Consider the following 19,469-nt stretch of genomic DNA (forward strand, 5'->3'; position numbering starts at 1 on the left):
ATTAACTGCTTTAGTTTAACCATTTTATGAGCAACAAGTTATGGGCTGGTAGGTGGAAGATGAGGTTCCATAAAGAAGGGGAGCAGTTCTTCACTCCTCACTCAGGAGTTTAAGAATTGTGGATGTTGTCCAGGAGATCAGTCATAACAATAATGCTGGAAGGTCTGTTGTTACCAACCCAATGGTGTTTACAGCCATCTGCCCTGTATAGCTCAACAGATTCAGGCATCTTTGTCCCTCTCAGTTCTGCTCTGATTCCCTTGATTGTGTGCAATCTCCTTTCTGTAAAGAATGACAAGCACAAGTAAACATGTAACATAATAGCTAATGATGTGCTGATTCAGTTGAATAGCTGGAATACACAGGGTAGTGAGAGATGGGTGTGAAGTTTGCAACATTGGTAGATGCTGCAAAATGTGTTGCTGGAAAAGTACAGCAGGTCAGGCAGCATCCAAGGAGCAGAAGAAGGGCTTATGCCCGAAACGTCGATTTTCCTGCTCCTTGGATGCTGCCTGACCTGCTGCGCTTTTCCAGCAACACATTTTTCAGCTCTGATCTCCAGCATCTGCAGTCCTCACTTTCTCCAACATTGGTAGATGTTTGAGGGTGAGAGTGAGGGGCACACCTAGATGTTTGACCTTTGTCCTGAGTGTCACAGACTGTTGCTGGGTGAATCCTGTGGGTGTGGTTCACTGAGCTGCATGAGAGGTTGATGGAATGATTGATAAGAGATATCTTGTGAAGATGCATTCACTGGCCTTGACCATCCTTGCCCATTAGGTGGCTTCAAAGTTGTACCTTTTTTCTGAAAACTGAAGCACCATTCAAAAAAAAGATAGTTTACTTCTCCTCACTTTCTCCCTAATCCCAACCTTTTATGCTCTGTCCTACACTTCAGTTCATCTTTTAATTTATCAGTTTCTAAAGCCTGTGAAACCAAAAACAAATACTGCAATATCTGTTTAATGAGAACAAGGTCCTTTTTTTCACAAATACTCTGTTACTTTCATAAATAATCATCAATTAAATCTCCAAAACTTTTGAAATTTGTCATATGATTTGAGAAAATTAAAATATTAGAGTAGAAACTGCGAAAATAACATGTTCAATGATGATTTTACATTCATTTTGGGAAATTAGGTATTGTGAATGTGCTCAGTCCCTACCATCCATTCTACTCTGGCATATTGGCCAGAATGTCTATGGTCACTATCAAAGAAGACAAGAGAGGTCAACACCAACGTCGCACAAGGATACATGCAAAGCTTAAGTACCATCCTTTCCAACATGGAAATAGTGGCCAACTCCAAGACTATGATTATGGACTATGTAGATGTACAAGGATAGGTACTGATAAGGTATTCTCAGCAATATTCAGCCAGAAATGCCATCTCAGCTTCCTCCAGTGATCCCCAACATCATAGTTATCAGTTTTCAGTCAGCTTGTTTTACTCCACATGATGTCAAGATATGGTTGGAGGAACTGGACAATACAAAGGCTAAGGGCCCTGACAACATTCTGGCAATAGTTCCAAAGATTATTGCTTCAGAACTTGCCACTCCAGTAGCCCAATTCTTCCAGTGTAATTATAATACTGGCAGTTGCATAAACAAAACAGGTGGATTCTTCCTTGGCCCTGAACAATGGAGAAAATGGAATAATTCTCCATGTGAATAATGGAGAAAAACACAGAAGAATCATTTGATAAGTCGAGTGATGCCTTTCTTGGCCTCCTCCTAATAAAAGAGGTTTACACTTAGTTTTGGTTATTCACTCATTGTATATTTTTAGACAATAGTTTGACAAATCAGTCTCTGACAACTGCAAGACCAGTTGTAATCTACCATTCTGCAATGCAACTTGGATCTGGTGGTGGAAGAAGTAGAGATTTGAAAGTAGCACCTTCACTAACTCCAACATTTAAAAGGAAAAGTTGCCTTTGAATTTGAAGGCTGTCTCTATTACCTTCGCTATGTGCTACGTGCGTTCTTAACCAAGTAGATCTCATGTGCATGTCTAGCACCATTGGAAACTGGCAGCATGGAAAAGATGCATGACTTGAGCTGAATAGACTCATCTGACATAATGTTACACCATAGTTAATTCCTCAAAACATACATCTTTGGGGCATCATTGTGAGGAACTACCTCAGGAATGTGTCCTAATTGTTCATTGTGAATTTGTTGTAAGCTCCGCAAAACAAGCAGGTACACCAGTAAAGGGACATTTCCACAAACCTTCCTTTTAGATTACAGTGCTCAATCAAGGTCTTAGTTTCATAGAACCATCTTGAAAGTCATTTCAGGAAGGAGCTCAGAGTCAAACACATTTTGACTCCAGTCGCAGACCAGGCAAGGGTGTCAGGTGTTCTAAATATCCCAGAACCTTTATGAAAATGAGGTAGCTTCATAATTACTTTTCTTTGGATATCGGCCATTTCCAGGTATCTTTTTTATTTGAATTTCAGCTCTCAAACTGCCATGATAGGATTTGAAGTCATTTCCCTGTATTCTCTCCCTTTATTTTCATGAGGTTTCTTTGTTGTCTGAGCGTTACCCATCCAATTCAAGATGTTACAATATCTCAGTGAGCAAGGACAGGAAGGAGGCCTCAAAAGATACTTTACTTTGGAGACGGAACCCACACAATTGCTTTTATTAAAGATATCTATTAACTAACTGAACTAACTCCAATAACTTAACCAGCATACAAGCATATTCCATTTCATTAGCTGGAATTAAGAATCCAAAGACTACAATAAATCCATTGCCAATTATTAGAAATACCCATCTGGTTCACTAACATCCTTAAGGGAGTGAAGTCTGCCATTTTCCCTGGTCTGGTCTACATGTGACTCCAGACCTACAGCAATGTGGTTGACTCTCAATTGCCCTCTGGGCAAATAGGGATGGGCAATAAAAACTGCCTAGCCAGCAACACCCTCATCCTGTTACATAATAAAGACATTGAGCACCGGTGATGCTATTCCTCCTATCCAGAGTGGAATTCCAATCAGAATAAAAATGGGGCATAATCCTAGTGTACAAAGGGCCTGTTTGTCATGCCAAACCTCAAAATGAAGAAGTGCATAATCTCATCAAAGATTACTTCAAGGATTAGATGTTAGCCAACTAGGAAAAGAAAAAGGCTGTTAGCCATTGGTGTTGGATTGATTCTGAAAGAATAAAGTATCCATTGGAGGGATTGTTGAACGGATATACATAGTGGGGAATTTTGATTCTTTGAAAAGCTAACTGAGAAAAAATTCTGTAGTTTGAAATACAAGTTGCTGACTGAATAGTGTTTTGACAATATCACTTCTACAGTGAAAAAAGGTTTAACACTTGAGGTGTTGTGTGGTCCTTCCAGTCAATCACGGCAAACTCAAGTATCTTTTAAAAAGCTGTCAGTCAGTTTGGAGATTGTAACAAGTGTTTCTGGCATGTGCACTCAGATGTGAAGAGTGAATTCAGGCATTCACCTTTCATGAGTTTTTTTTTAGCAATTACGTTGAAATCAGACACTGACTCCTTTTAGGATCTTTAACCAGCACTTTAATAGCTACTGGTGATAGCATTTCCTGCAATGGCAATTTAGAGCAGTTATTTGTGAAGTTTGCACACCTCAGGGCCACCAAGACCATCTGTGCCTTTTAATCCCTGATTGATCATCCTGAGTATCCGCAGTAATTTAACAATTATAACCCATTTTGCGAGTAACCTTTCTCAGGCTTTCCATTATTGTCTCTGTCTAATATGCTCCCAAGGTAATTCTTCACACCCAGCTGTATATGTACTGCAAGTGAGTGTCTGTAAAAAAACACATACTGAGTTCCCAGATCAGGCTAATTAGATTTTTTGAAAAATCGACACCATTCAAATCCCACTGTAGCAAAAGTTTCAGTTTATTTCCCAATGACCTTCACTTGAAGGATGCTATAACCATTCATACTGACAGGTTTAGTGATCTGACCAGATCAAATCATTGCATTTTGACCTCCTGTCAGTTTTACCTTTCATCTATGCATCTGGACATGATTGATTGCACCGTCACCCTAATCCAAAAAGAATAACTTGAATGGTACATACTTAAAGCTCAGAAATAAATGCTGGAATTGCATGAAACAAAAAACAAACGATATTCAAATACAGAGCAAGCCATCGAACAACTCTGAAGAGAAAGGACTGGTCACTATTTTCGGCCTTGCTCAGAAATTATGTAAATGTGTTTCAGCATTGTTAATGCATATATAAACAGTGATTGGATGCATGTTTAGATTCTTTTTTTTTAAAAAACACTTCTAAAACCAACATAATTCCAAATGTCATAAATACACAGAATGTTAATGATTTGTAGTTTAGAATTTTGGTGATTTAAGTGGCTTAGAGTTATGGATTAGGTAACTAGGAAAGATTCCTGAAACAAGCCACGTAAACAAGTTCAGGAGACAATTCAATTCATTCTTAGACAGAGAAGGCATTGAGAGCTGTGAACCTACTTTGGGCATCTAAAATTTATGGACCAAATCATTGATTTTACAGCCACCTTTAAAGTTGTTGAAATACTGATCTGTGCCTCAGATGGGAACATGGCATTTAATAGCTGATAGAAATTACTTGCTTATAACTCCATTATTGTTTCATTATGAAACTATCAACTTGATAAAAGGTGAATTGGATGGATTTTGGTTTGTTTTTGTTCAACAATTCTTTTGGTTATAATCTAGTGCCCATATGATCGCATTTCTTCTGTCAGTGCTGTCTGTGATATACGCATCCATCACGTTGTTGAAAAAAATCTTCCATGGGATATGAACTTTGCTTGAAAGCCCAGAAGTCATTGCCTGTATCTATTTACCCTTGGGAAGGTGATGGTGTGTTAACATCTTGAACCACTATAATCTATCTGTAGCATGGACTACACTACTGTGTGGCTTGGAGGGGAATGGGCAGGCACACTCATGCATCTGCTGTCCTTGTCCTTCTGGGTTTTGGAGACTGTACATTTTCAAGGTGCTGTTGAATGCACTTTGACAGTTGCGACAATACATTTTGTACATGTACAAAAGGTGCAGTGATAAGTCTGAGGTGGACCTTTATCCTTGAATCATGGAAGACCATGTGTTGAAGGTCTTGGTTTCATAGAACCATCTTGTTAGTCCATTTCAGGAAGCAGTTAAGAGTCAAACACATTGTGACTCCACTCACACATCATACAAGCCAGACCAGACAAGGGTGTCAGGTGTCCTAAATATCCCAGAGCCTTTATGAAATTGAAGTAACTTGCTGGTTACTTTTCTTTGGATTACAGCCATTTCCAGATATTTTTAAACTGGATTCCAGCTCTCAAACTGTCTTGATAGGATCCTCTCCCTCGTTTCATGAAGTTTCTTTGTTGTCTGAGAGTTGCCCATCTTATTTCAAAATGCTACAATATCTCAGAGAGCAAGGACAGGAAGGAGGCCTCAAAAGATACTTTACTTTGTTTGGAGCCAGAACCCACACAATTGTTTTTATTAAAGATACATATTAACTAACTGAACTAAGTCTAATAATTTAACCAGCATACTAGCATATTCCATTTCATTATTTATACTATGTTCCAAAAGACATTGATTACGTAGAACAGAGGTATCATGTGTGTGTAACCATGAACAGTTTTGTCTGGTTTACAAGATACAACTCTTCATAGCCGAGGGTAAATTTTGCTTTTTATAGTAAATTTCAACAATGCACTTATCTCAGGTTCTAAATCTCTTCCTTCTCCCTCATCACCACTGGAAATGGGGATTGGTTAATAAAAGAAGAAGAGAGTTGTAGTATAAAGTAAGGGGTTGAGGATGAGAAATGAGAGTGATTATGAACTTGGATAAGATAAGGCTATAGTAATTGGAAATTAGGGTATTTTCTAGGGAATGACTTTAGGAATTGGAGAGGGGCAGGAGACAGAGATGAAGATGTGGCTCATCAAAACGTTGATATTGGGATTTGAGGCAAGAATGAGAAAGTGGTGATTGAACTCTGGAGAAGTAGATGGCAGGTTGGGAAAGTTCGGGAAACAAACTATGCTTTAGGAGGATCAAATACAGACTCTGAGTTTGGAGATTTAGATTAGGACTAATCAAGAAATATGAACTGTTGCAGTCACAGTTGAAGAGAATGGACAGGAACACAGAGGATTAAGGTCAGGAATTGAGAAAGGCAGGAAGTTAACTGTAGAGTACAAAATTTGCAAATAAGACCAGAAGATAGCAAAGGGTCATCACACACCAGAAATTCTATCTCAGCAAGAAGCAAGAGGCAAATAAAAGGTGGAGGATTAGGGACAAAGACAATGGAACAGGAGTCAGTAAATTGGAATTAGGACAGGAATTTGGGAGATTGAACTTCTATCCCCAAAGAAAGCATATGGTGGAATGATGATTGGGGATTGACACTCTTGTAGGGGAAGAAAGGGGATCTAATAACAGGGTATTCAGAGAATTGGTGCTCAGGCAAGACAGGGGCTGAGGAGAAAGCAATGTCAGTTAGGATGGCGTTGGTGTGGAATCTAGCATTTTCAAGACAACTGGGAGGAGTAGCAGCAACAAGATGTTGGGTGGGAACAGTACCAAATGCAGTAACCAGTAAAGGGGTGAATGGAACCTAAGGATTTTCATGTGGGTAAACAGTGAAAGATTGATTTACCATGTGGGTGAATGGGAAGCAAGAGAGTGAAGGCTGAGATTGATCAAAGAGCATCAAAATTTCTCATACATAGAGAAGATATAGGAGAGTCAAATCCAGTTGGCAGCTGTCATAACACTACTGTGGTTTCTGCTCTTGTAAAATTAATTAATTAGTGGCATTGTGGTCTGTTTAGGTTCTGCTATTTGAACTTCTGTACAATTGAAAGTTAGAGATTTCCCCAACTTGCTTTTCTTTAATTTTGCAGAAAGATCTGGAAACAGGTAGACAATCCTTCTTTACTGATTTAATTCATCACTGATTTATTGATTGCTTCGCAGTAAGGACCAATCTGATGGAAATCATACTGCAGATTACGTGTTGATAACAATCCCAGACCAGAATACTAAAATTAAATTATGACCTGGCTATGAATTACTAACCTCTTTTTCAAGTAGAGAGATCTCAGGTACTTGCAAAAATAATAGAGTCACAAAGAGTTAAAGATTTTGAATAAACGATAGACAGTATTAAACAAAGATAAAACAGTATTCTATGAATACACACACAGACGCAATAATATTTCAAATCCAATTAGAATTAGCCTGGGATTAAAATGGATAATGGACACACTCACAGCCCATCAAGTAGGAAATGCGGTTAAACAGAACCTATGACTTTGCAGCAAATTCCACCTCTCCATCCACACCCACACCCACAGATATTAGTAACACTGCAAGCTATTAAATCTCTTTAAACTTACAAGGCATTTCAATTTCTCTTAGCTTAAGGTTTAGGCTTAAAATCTATTCTGTCATAGACTGCCTCAATGACTATTCATGTTTATGAACATCATCCTTCTTTCCTGGAACTGGATTTTTGCACCAATGATCTTGCTCATTCATATCTCAAAGCTTTAATGTTTCTCAACTGCAGAAAACAAATGTTTTTGGGCTTTGTTTCACCCTTGCTTACTCAACCTGCTAATCGAACATGTCATCTTCCAAGGCTCCATAATTCCAGGACATAGTCTGAGTATTAACCACTCTACTCAACGGTACCTTTTTGGGAATGATCCACTTCTCTCAGTACTAGAGCAGGTGCCTGACCAACCATCTCAACATTGTAACTTTTTGCTCTGACTGTTCTCATCCATCTGATTAAACTGACCATTCTGAAACCCTTGAACTGTTCTGAGGGACCAACTAAAAACTTGCAACAAACCCCTAACTTTGGTCTTTGGAGTTATTGTATTAACAACAGTTTCAAACAGCCAAACATAGCAACCCTTTAACTCCCTGTTCCCTGAATGCTATTCTCAGTATGCTGTCTTACTTGGTACAAATTGCATAAAGTGAAATGACTTTTATCACATTGTCAACATTTATTCTCAAAAAGTAACACAACCTGTACCCACTTTACACATTAAAAAACATGGAAACATATCAATTGTCACCCCACTGTGTCCAAATTACCTCTGCTAGATGTGTGAAATGGTAATGTGTTGAATCAGGCCCACCATGGAAATTAAATTTCACACACAATGCAGATTGTGCCAGATGGGACTTGAATTTAACGTCTTATCCTAAAGATAACACTTCCTACTCCTACAAGTGCTAGTGTATGTAATATGTTTAAGTCTGTCAATGAGGGTGAACATTCTAGCTCAGTTTTAAGATTGCTCCCAACTGAACAAAGCTGGCATTTCTAAGGAGATTTCAATAAATCTCTCCAGGTATAACCATGCCTCATTTCAGTCGGACATTCTCTTCTCTTTACTATTCTTACTTGCAGAACATGCACCAAATAGAGTCATAGAGTCATAGAGATGTACAGCATGGAAACAGACCCTTCAGTCCAACCCATCCATGCCGACCAGATATCCTAACACAATCTAGTCCCACCTGCCAGCACCCGGCCCATATCCCTCCAAACCCTTCCTATTCATATATCCATCCAAATGCCTCTTAAAATGTTGCAATTGTACCAGCATCCACCACATCGTCTGGTAGCTCATTCCATACACGTACCACCCTCCGTGTGAAAAGGTTGCCCCATAGGTCTCTTTTATATCTTTCCTCTCTCACCCTAAACCAATGCCCTATAGTTCTGGACTCCCTGACCCCAAGGAAAAGACTTTGCCTATTTACCCTATCCATGCCCCTCATAATTTTGTAAACCTCTATAAGGTCACCCCTCAGTCTCCGACGCCCCAGGGAAAACAGCCCCAGCCCGTTCAGCCTCTCCCTATAGCTCAAATCCTCCAACCTGGCAACATCCTTGTAAATCTTTTCTGAACCCTTTCAAGTTTCACAACATCTTTTCGATAGGAAGGAGACCAGAATTGCACATAATATTCCAACAGTGGCCTAACCAATATCCTGTACAGCCGCATCGTGATCTTCCAACTCCTGTACTCAATACTCTGACCAATAAAGGAAAGCATACCAAACACCTAATTCATTATCCTATCTACCTGCGACTCCACTTTCAAGGAGCTATGAACCTGCACTCCAAGGTCTCTTTGTTCAGCAACACTCCAGGACCTCACCATTAAGTGTATACGTCCTGCTAAGATTTACTTTCCCAAAATACAGCACCTCCCATTATTGAATTAAACTCCATCTGCCACTTCTCAGCCCATTGGCCCATCTAGTCAAGATCCTGTTGTAATCTGAGGTAACCCTCTTCATGTCCACTACACCTCCAATTTTGGTGTCATCTGCAAACTCACTAACTGTACCTCTTCTGCTCATATCCAAATCATTTATGAAAATGACAAAAAGTAGAGGACCCAGCACCGATCCTTGTGGCACTCCACTGGTCACAGGCCTCCAGTCTGAAAAACAACCCTCCACCACCACCCTCTGTCTTCTACCTTTGGAGCCAGTTCTGTATCCAAATGGCTAGTTCTCCCTGTATTCCGTGAGATCTAACCTTGCTAATCAGCCTCCCATGGGGAACCTTGTCGAACGCCTTACTGAAGTCCGTATAGATCACAGCTACCACTCTGCCCTTATCAATCCTCTTTGTTACTTCCTCAAAAAATTCAATCAAGTTTGTGAGACATGATTTCCCACTGTTGACTATCCCTAACCAGTCCTTGCCTTTCCAAATACATGTACATCCTGTCCCTCAGGATTCCCTCCAACAACTTGCCTACCACCGATGTCAGGCTCACTAGTCTATAGTTCCCTGGCTTGTCCTTACCTCCCTTCTTAAACAGTGGCACCACGTTAACCAACCTCCAGTCTTCCGGCACCTCACCTGTGACTATTGATGATACAAATATCTCATCAAGAGGCCCAGCAATCACTTCTCCAGCTTCCCACAGAGTTCTCGGGTACGCCTGATCAGGTCCTGGGGATTTATGCACTTTTATGCATTGGGGTAATGAGGGCAACTGCAGTGCATGTGTACGGGAAATGGGAAAGAGGGGCTGATCACAGCACATTGCAAATGGGGCAGGGATAGGTGAAGATTATAACGAAAAACCAAATGAGAATGTACGTATATGTGCACATAAGCACTTGCTTACATGTGAGGGCTATGTGGGGTAGAAGAGCTGAATGCATTAAGTATTTGTTTCAGAGCAGAGTGGAAGGAAAGGGATGATTATTTTTGATGTGTACGTACACAAAGGACTGGTTGTGTATTGTCCCATATTTTCAAACAAATAGATTTATTTTAAAATAACACTTTGTTTCCACATCGACTCTCACAGCCACTTGCCTTTACTTTGCCCAAAATTTGAGAAAGCCTGAGCAAATGGTATATATGGCTATACTTGCCATACATTTCTCTGGCTGTTCGATCCAAGTAATGGCAGCAGCTTGGGAGAAATCCACCTAAAGTATTCCCCACAATGAAGTGGTGAGTGACCAGATGAGAGGAGCCTGTGAGTAACTGAAAGGCAGGTCCTGGATTAGAGGTGTTTTGAATAGCACACTTGAATTGAGAAGAATTGAAATGACGTCTGAGCATGTAATACTGGGTGGGAATGGTAGGTCACCGACAGCTATAACGTCATTTTAAAAACCAGAGTAACCTCCTGCTCACCAGGAACAGCAGCCTCAAGCAATAGGAGCTTGGTAGGAGCATGTCGGGAACCTGCAGAATGCAGCAGCACCCAGGCCATCAAAAATGAATGGATGGAACGTCTTCGACTGAGCAACCAGGATGTGTTTTAAGGACATTGATTTTTTTTTAAAAAATCTCTCTTGGGTTCTGAGTGCTGCTCGCTAGTTCAAATACCAGATCACAGAATCAGCCTTCATACAACATTCATCCAAGCTCCCAGACGATTGCAGCAAGCTCAGGTTTCTATGCTGTGTGAAAAATGCAGAATAAACTTGAAAAAGAACCTTTACGTGATATAATTTTATTAGTCTAATAAAACACAGAGTTTAATTAAGCACCACAATGGATTAAAAGCTTTCATGGCACCAAGTTCCTTTCCCATCCTTGCACTCTGACAGTCAAACAGCTTGTCAATCAAATGTAAATTGGACAATATAAAAAACCTAAAGAACTGAGGATGCTGTAAATCAAAACTCGGTTCTGAGGAAGAATCACTGGATTTGAAATGTTAACTCTGATTTCTGAGATACCACCTGACCTGCTAAGCTTTTCCAACAATTTCTGTTTTTGATTGTGATAAATTTGACCATTGTGGATTATTTGACAATGTTTGTTATAACCAAGGAAAATACTGAACTAAAACCTAATGGGGCTAAACGATCTCTTTTCATGCTGTACTGTTCCAAACCGTGACATAAACTTCACTGAGGACTCTTAATAACATCTTTCATAACATGAAAAGAAATAACAGGCTCCAATCCATCCATTTACGGGTAATGGTTGTTGCAGCACCTGAAGCGCAAAGTCCTGCTGAACGTGACATAATAACATCAAAAAATGTCAACCACCTGTGGAAAACGGTAGCAGGCACATGGGAACACAACCTCCTGCAAATTCTCCCCTCATCAGTGTCCGATTTAGAGTTGATCTGCTTTCACTGTCACTGGCTCTGTCTCTCCCATCCTAACTGAGAGGTCTTCCTCCCCATAAAAATTGCAGCAGTTCAAGCAGCAACTTGCCACCTCCTTCTGAATGGAAGGTAGTGATGGAGAATAAACACTGGCCTTGCTAATGATGCTCAAATCTTCTGAATGAAAGAGTAAATTTGGAAAAGGCTCACAGACCATAATTTGCAAAACGATAAGAGGAGTGAACTACAGACATGAGAAGAAGTAGCAGTGTTTTTGCATCTCAAGATCAGGATGGAGAGTTTGACTGCTGTGTCCACAGTTTCTAGTCATCACTCCCAACATAAAAATCTTTTATTGGAAATGGTTTTAATTTGGTTAATCTAAACAAAGGTAAGCTAGATGTATCTTTTAAGACTATTAATGAACGGTGGATTGTGCAGGATAAATCTACTACCCGCTTTCATCTTTTGTAATCCTAACTTGTGTGGCTGATGCTATAATTTTGTTTAAACTAATCATTAATGATGATCCTCAATTTAGATATCCCACTGTACAAACAATGAGAAGCAATGAGTTAAATAGGTAACCATCTGTTAGCCTTTCTGCATTCTTCACATGTCATATCCCAATGCTGTTATTAATTCAATGAACTTTGATTAGAAATGCACAGCAGATCATTGACTGACTATTCAATGTTAGCAATGGGAACATTTGGCACATGCATGATGGAGAAATAATTTGGGAAACTGCTCCAAAGCTGCATATCAACTCAATGGACTGTAGAACGTAATTCAATAACAAATGTGCACAATTTCCAGAGGACCTCTGCAATTAATACTAAATGTTGACTTTGGCAGGCAATAAGGAACAAATTAATTCTGTAGCTGTAACAATGTCCAGTAATCGTGATAAATGATTTGAACACATGTGCTTGAGGTGAACCTGCTACTGAAATAACATTTCCAATGTTCTTTTTAAGCCCCTCTGGGAAGTGTTCAAATTGGAAGTTGTTCCTCAATGATCCATTCTCAATGTCATTTCTTGCCACCATTACTTTCAGTGTTGTTTCCAGAATGCAAAGGATAGTTGGTGATGCCTTCCTAATTTCAGTAGCAATTAGCTTAATTAGCTATCAAAGACTGCTCTTTAAAAAAACTTGAATTTATTGTCTGGCTCAAACATTAAGTAATGCACTGGGAAGCTATGACAAATTATCAGACAGTAGGTTAGTTTAAGGTGTTATTTAATATCTTTGCCATGTCTTGGGCTACTCAGCAGAGCTCTTTCTCCTATGTTTTTAGTAACTAAGAGCAGTATGTCCCTTTATTCACCCTATATCAGGTGGACCTGAGCCACATATAAATTAGCTTCACAATCTGACTTGTGGATCTTTGGCTCCACTTTGTTGAATCCGAAACATAGCTAAAGATTATCAATCTGTGTAACATCTCTCAGATATTAAATAGAATTAACTTGTAGAAAGGATGGTTCCAAAATGAATAAATCCTGTCACCCATAAAAGTCCAAAATATGATTTTCATTTGAGTTAGCTTGCCTAGTAAGATTGCTTACTCTCAAAAATACTGTCTGAATTTACTATGTCTCAGTTCGACTGCTGCTGAAATCCTCGTTCATGCCTTTGGCATGTCTAACGTTAAATATTCCAATGCACCCCAGGCTGATCTCCAAATATAATTACCTTCCATAATTCAAGGTCATCCAAAAATCTACTGTCTGTGTCTCAACGCATGCCATGCCTCATTCACCCATCACTTCTGTGCTATGTGATTTACATTAGTTCCCAGCTAAGATGCCCCTGCATTTTAAGAGCTCCCATCGCCATTTTCAAATGCGTTCATCCCTTCCAATCTCTGCAATTTCCTTGAGCACAACAAACCTTCAAGATATCCACATGCTTCTACTTCTGACTAGTCCCATTTCTGACTTTAATCACTCACCATTGGTCATTGCAGCTTAATCTGTGGAATATTCACCCTTCACCTCTTCACCTTTTTCCCTCACTTTTGAGACTTGCCTTAAAATCCATCTCTTGTCACATTTTTGGTCATTTGAACTTATATTTTCTCATGACAGTTCCTGTCAAATTGTGTTTTGTAATACTCCTGTAAAACATCTTGGGACATTATATAGTGGATAACATTCCAAAACACTTCACAGCACCATATTGATATGCAAATTAACAGCAAGGAATTTGCAGGTTAGAAAGTAATATTGGTTAGTGGGTAAAATGAACAAGATGAATGGAACATGATATGAGTTTTAGAGTTGTAGAGTCATAAAGTCATACAGCACAGAAACAGATCCTTCAATCCAATTCATGCCGAACGTAATCTCAAACTAAACTAATCCTACTTGCATGCTCCTGGCTCATATACCTCCAAACCATTTTATTCATGTACCTATCCAAATGTATTTTAAATGTTGTAATTATACCCACATCCACCACCTCTTCAGGAAGTTGATTCCACATGCAAACTACACGCTTGTAAAAAATTTGCACATTGTGCCTTTTTTGAAAAATGCCTCCTAGCCTTGAAATCCCCTATCCTGGAGAAAAGACAACTAGCATTAATTTTACTTATACCTCTCATTATTTTAATAACTTCATCAGGTTGCCTCTTTCAGCATGTCACTGTAAAAATAAATTGGCCATAGGCCCCTAGGACCATAAGGCTGCTTTTTCATTAGTGAAAAAGATAACTCAGGGAGGTTTAACCTGAGAGTTACCCATATCTCACAAGAGGGGAGAAGTTGAGAAAGAGAGTGCTTCATGGTAATCACAGTCAGTACTGGAATTGAACCCATGCTATTGGAATTTCTCTGCATAGCAAAATAGCCATCCAACTAACTGAGTTCAGGTTCATTAATTCTGTGTAGAATGTATAGTGTCATGGAGAATGAGCAAAGGGCCACTTGGAGTGTTCAGTGTTTTACTGGGCCAGGAGTTGGACCTGGATAATACCTTTTGTACTTGCCTTTCATAATGATCCTTTATCTAGATAATGGATAATAATATCTCCAAAGGGCAGAGAACAACAATTCTTAGAAAAGTTGACCGACTCTATAAAAACCACAAAAGATTTGGACACAGTTATTCCACATGAAGGGTGAGGCTCACAATCTGAACCAACCTGCACCATTAAAAGGTCCTGATGAAAATTCAAAACCATGAAAATAATGTTGGGAATTCTGAAATTGTGCCCTGGCAACCATTTTCACCCCTCCACAGAGACTCACTGCCTTAATGACAATTCAATCAACAATCTGCACTGATATTCTAGAGCCAAAACTGAGGAACAACTGCACCATCAGACCCAACATCCTTCAAAAGAGATTGAAATCAAGGTCCTGTCTGGTTAGCGTAACAACGGTTGTGTATTACGGGCAGATGCTTAAGAAAATAATCATGACACACAGCAAAGATGATGTAGGTGTCACAAAAGGGGATAAGCTGACCATGACTAATCAAAGAATTTAAACTTAGAATCAAACTAAAAGGAATGTGGCAAAGTATGATGGTAGAATAGAGAATTGGGAAAGTTTAGAAAGCCAAGAAAAAATGGTCAAACAGAGGGAGAAGGTAAATTAATAAAGAGCAAATGAGCAAATAATATAAACATAATAGAGTCATAGAAATGTCCAGCATGGAAACAGACCCTTCTGTTCAACTCGCCCATGCCAACCAGATATCCCAACCCAATCTAGTCCCACCTGCCAGCACCCAGCCCAAATCCCTCCAAACCCTTCCTATTCATATATCCATCCAGATACCTTTTAAATGTTGCAATTGTACTGGCCTCTACCGGTTCCTCTGGCAGCTCATTCCATACACGTACCACCCTCTGTGTGAAAAGGTTGCCCTTTAGGTCTCTTTTATATCTTTCCCCTCTCACCCTAAACTTATGCCCTCCCCCAACCCCACATCCTGTCCAGGCCCCTCATGATTTTATAATCGTCTATAAGGACTCCCCTCAGCCTCCGACGGTCCAGGGAAAACAGCCCTAGCCTATTTAACCTCTCCCTATAGCTCAAATCCTCCAACCCTGGCAACATCCTTGTAAATCTTTTCTGAACCCTTTCAAGTTATTGCAAGAGCTTCTGTGAATATATGAAAGGAAAGAGTAAGTCTAAATTGAACCTGGAACCTTTTCAGAATGAGCTTGGGGAGACAGTAATGAGGAACCAGGACATTGCAGAGGAGGGAAATGATTACTCTGTGTCAGTCTTCATGGTAGAGTTTGCTAATGGCATTCCAAAAATATTAACAGATAAAGGGGCTAAAAGGAGGAAATAAACACAGAAAAAAGAACAGCTAAAGGCTGATAAGTTTCATAAACCTGGTGAGTTCATCCGAGAATTTTAAAAGAAGTGAAAGTACACGAATAGTGGATGCACTGGTAGCAATTTAATTCAAGAATCTTTAGATTCAGGAAAAGTTCCAGAGGATTAGAAAATACCCTAATTCAAAAAGGGAGGGAGATAAAACTTAAGGAACTATAAGCTGGTTGGTTTAAAATCTGTCATTGGGAAAATGTTAGAGTCTATATCAGGGATATAATAGCAAAGCATTTGGAAATACAAAATATAATCAAGCAGAGTCAACGTGACTTTATGAAGGAGAAATCAAGTCTGACAAACTTATTACAAGTAAAGTTGATGTTATATATTTGGATTTCCAAAAGGCTTTTGATGAGTTTTAACACAAAAGGTTATTTCCTAAGATATTGGAGGTAGCATTTTAGCATGGATCGATGATTGGTGAAGTCATAGAAGATGGAGGGTGGGGGGGGGGGGCGGGGCGGGGGGGGGAGTGTGATGCTGGATAAAGAGGACATTGTCAGGATGACAGCCCTACCTAGTGGAGCAGCACAGGGAATAGTGCTGGGATCACTTACATTATGTGCTACAGCAAGTTTGTGGATGGCCCAAAGATAGATGGGAAGGTAATTGTCGAGAATGACACAGTCTGCAGAGAGATATATATCAGTTTAGTGAATTAACAAAAATTTGGCAGATGGAATAAAATTTGAGATTATACCAGGTTATCTGCTTTTATGGGAATAATAGAAACGTTGAATATTTATTAAATAGAGAAAGACTGTAGAAAGCTGCAACACAGAGGGATTTGTGAGTCCAGTTCGTTAATCAAAAACTTCATATAATGGGGAAATAAATGTATTGTAGGCCTTCATTTAAACAGGAATGGATTATAAATTTAGCAATGTCTTTCCAGGACTGTCTAAGGCACTTTACAAACCACAATTGGAATATTGTGTATGGTTTTAGACATCTTATCTAAAGGAAAGATATATTGTCATTGGAAACAGTCCAGAGAAGGTTCACTTAGTTGATTCTGGGAATGGAGAGATTTTCTTATGAGGAGAGATGGAGTAAATTGAAAATGTACTCTTTGGAGGTTAAATAAATGGGAGAAGACCTTATTGAAACATATAAGATACTTGGACACCTTGACTGAATAGATTTGGAGGTCTTTCCCCTTCTGCAAGAGTCTAGGACCAAAATCCATAACATCAGAGTGAAGAGGTTACTCATTTAAGAAAGGGACAATGAAAAATTCTTATCTTCCAAAGAGTATTCTATTTGTGGAACTCTACCAGAGAGAGCCGTCAAGGTTGGATCATAAACTAAATTGAAGGTTTAGATTGACAGATTTTTACATCAGGAATAGAATCAAGCTTTATGAGGATAAAGTAGGAAGGTGATGTTGAGGAATGTCAGATCTGCCATGATCCTATTAAATGGTGGAGCAAACTCAATGGGCCAAATGGCCAACTTCAACACCTATGTTTTATGGTCTCAACATAAACGTTTTTGAGAAAAGTGGAGGAGTTCTGCAAATCACTGAGAAAAGTCATACTATCTTTGTCATTATCAACATTATATTCCTATGTGTGAGGCAACTGTTTCTGCATCTCGACTACACCTCCATTGTACTTCACTAGCCATAAAAGATTTTGGGATATCCTGCATCTTCTTACCTTCATATGAAAGCCAGTTTCTTCTTCATGGAATGGGCACATATTTATTTCAAATTAGGTAAAAACAATGACTGCAGATGCTGAAAACCAGATTCTGGATCAGTGGTGCTGGAAGAGCACAGCAATTCAGGCAGCATCCGACGAGCAGCAAAATCGACGTTTCCTAATGAAGGGCTTTTGCCCGAAACATCGATTTTGCTGCTCGTCGGATCCTGCCTGAATTGCTGTGCTCTTCCAGCACCACTGATCCAGAATTTATTTCAAATTACCCCATTCAGAAAATCTGTAAATACTGAAAATATACAATTGGAAAAGGAAAAGTGGTTAATATTTCATGAACAGACAAATCAGTTATTGTGCATCATTAATTGGTTAGAATTACACAGTTGGAGCATATTTAAAGGAATGTGTACATGTTTAAGTAATTGTAAAATTAAAGTTAATCCTTTCAGATCCTACAGACCGTGCACTGACCTCAGTCTCCAAATTCCCTTTGTGTGAAAGTATGATTTTCTACTGAACAGTGTAGATTCCTGATAACATCTCACAGCAAAAATTTTAATTCCATTCACCATTTTCTCCAATATAATAAAGGAGTAAATTTATTTCATAGCAATTACAGCCAATTACTACTTTCGTAGCAAAGTGAATGTTGCATCTTGAGCACCGGCAATTTTACCAGGTTTGCTATTATAAAATGTACTGTGACTTAACATTGTTTAGCAGGCCGTTGAAGAATCCATAATGGTTAGAAGATTCTACAAGACTCACTGACCTCCAAACCAGAATTTCCAATATGGCCTCCCAGTGGGAAAAGTACAGGCCAGAGTGCAAATTCATAAAATTACTCCTCAAAACTATTAAATTAACAACTATCAAGTGAACTCACAGATTAAAAGAAGGTTCTCTCCATGGAGCAATGACTCAGTGGAATAGAATCCCTGTGAAAACAGAAAGTGCTCTGTCAATTAAGTGCCATAGGTAAAAGTTGGATATAAGTATTCATACAGCTTATCAGAAACAGGCTGCAATTGTACAAACAGATAGAAATTATTGAGGGACTCATAGATGGCTTCAGCTCTTGTTCTGCCAAAATAGAAGTCCCTAAATGTTGAGAGTCTGTTTTTGGAGTTTCTCCCCCACCCTCTTATAATTTGTAGAAACTCAGATTAATTTTGGAAAGTACAAATCACAATTAAGTTCTGGCATTTAAACAGCTGGTATGAAAACTCTAGGAAGGCATTGACAAGGAATCTATTTCAGTGGCTTTTTGAGACAAATGAGGCAATTCTTAAAATTGTGATCTGGACTGATCAAGAGGCATAGTTTTAAAAACAGAATCCCCGGTGCTCTCCAACAACTGCTCTTCTATATTCAGAGTAATCTTGGTTTTGGCTACAAAGTTCTATAAAAGTAAATTTTAAACACAATCAAAATCTGCAGTTGTAATAGCAGAAGGCAATGTTATAAACGCATTGCTTTTACATACCAAAAATGTTTTAGAAAATGCTTTCATAATACTCTCTGATGAAACATTATGATCCTAAGCTTGTACAGCAAGTTTAATACATTGGCCAGTTCGTACTTCCTCATTCAGCGCTTGACAATTTGGGATATCATGGCTTGAAACATAATAGCTTAGAATCGAATCTGGGTTCTGGTCATGACAGCTGTCATTCTGACAAGTACCAGCAAAACTAGACCATTCAGCCCATTGAGTTTGCTTTATCATTCAGTGAGATCATGGTTCATTTGACAGTCCTATGATGATGCTGCTCCTTTAACAAGGTGA

At 39.1% G+C, this 19,469-nt stretch overlaps 1 long non-coding RNA gene across 1 annotated transcript in view; it reads right to left on the reverse strand.

Annotated features, from left to right (window-relative positions):
* Positions 1-259: 259 nt before the first annotated feature.
* LOC148149710 (uncharacterized) overlaps positions 260-19,469 on the reverse strand; it is a 44,817-nt gene continuing 25,607 nt past the window's right edge. The window contains exons 2-3 of the long non-coding RNA XR_015757329.1: positions 18,567-18,618; positions 260-282 (exon numbers count right to left, since the gene is read on the reverse strand). This is a non-coding gene — a long non-coding RNA (uncharacterized LOC148149710). The remainder of the gene's footprint in view (positions 283-18,566; positions 18,619-19,469) is intronic.

This window comes from Chiloscyllium plagiosum, unplaced genomic scaffold (assembly GCF_037043375.1).
Source record: "Chiloscyllium plagiosum isolate Xiang-an unplaced genomic scaffold, Cpla_swu_hap1 HiC_scaffold_6, whole genome shotgun sequence".
Lineage (NCBI taxonomy): Eukaryota > Metazoa > Chordata > Chondrichthyes > Orectolobiformes > Hemiscylliidae > Chiloscyllium > Chiloscyllium plagiosum.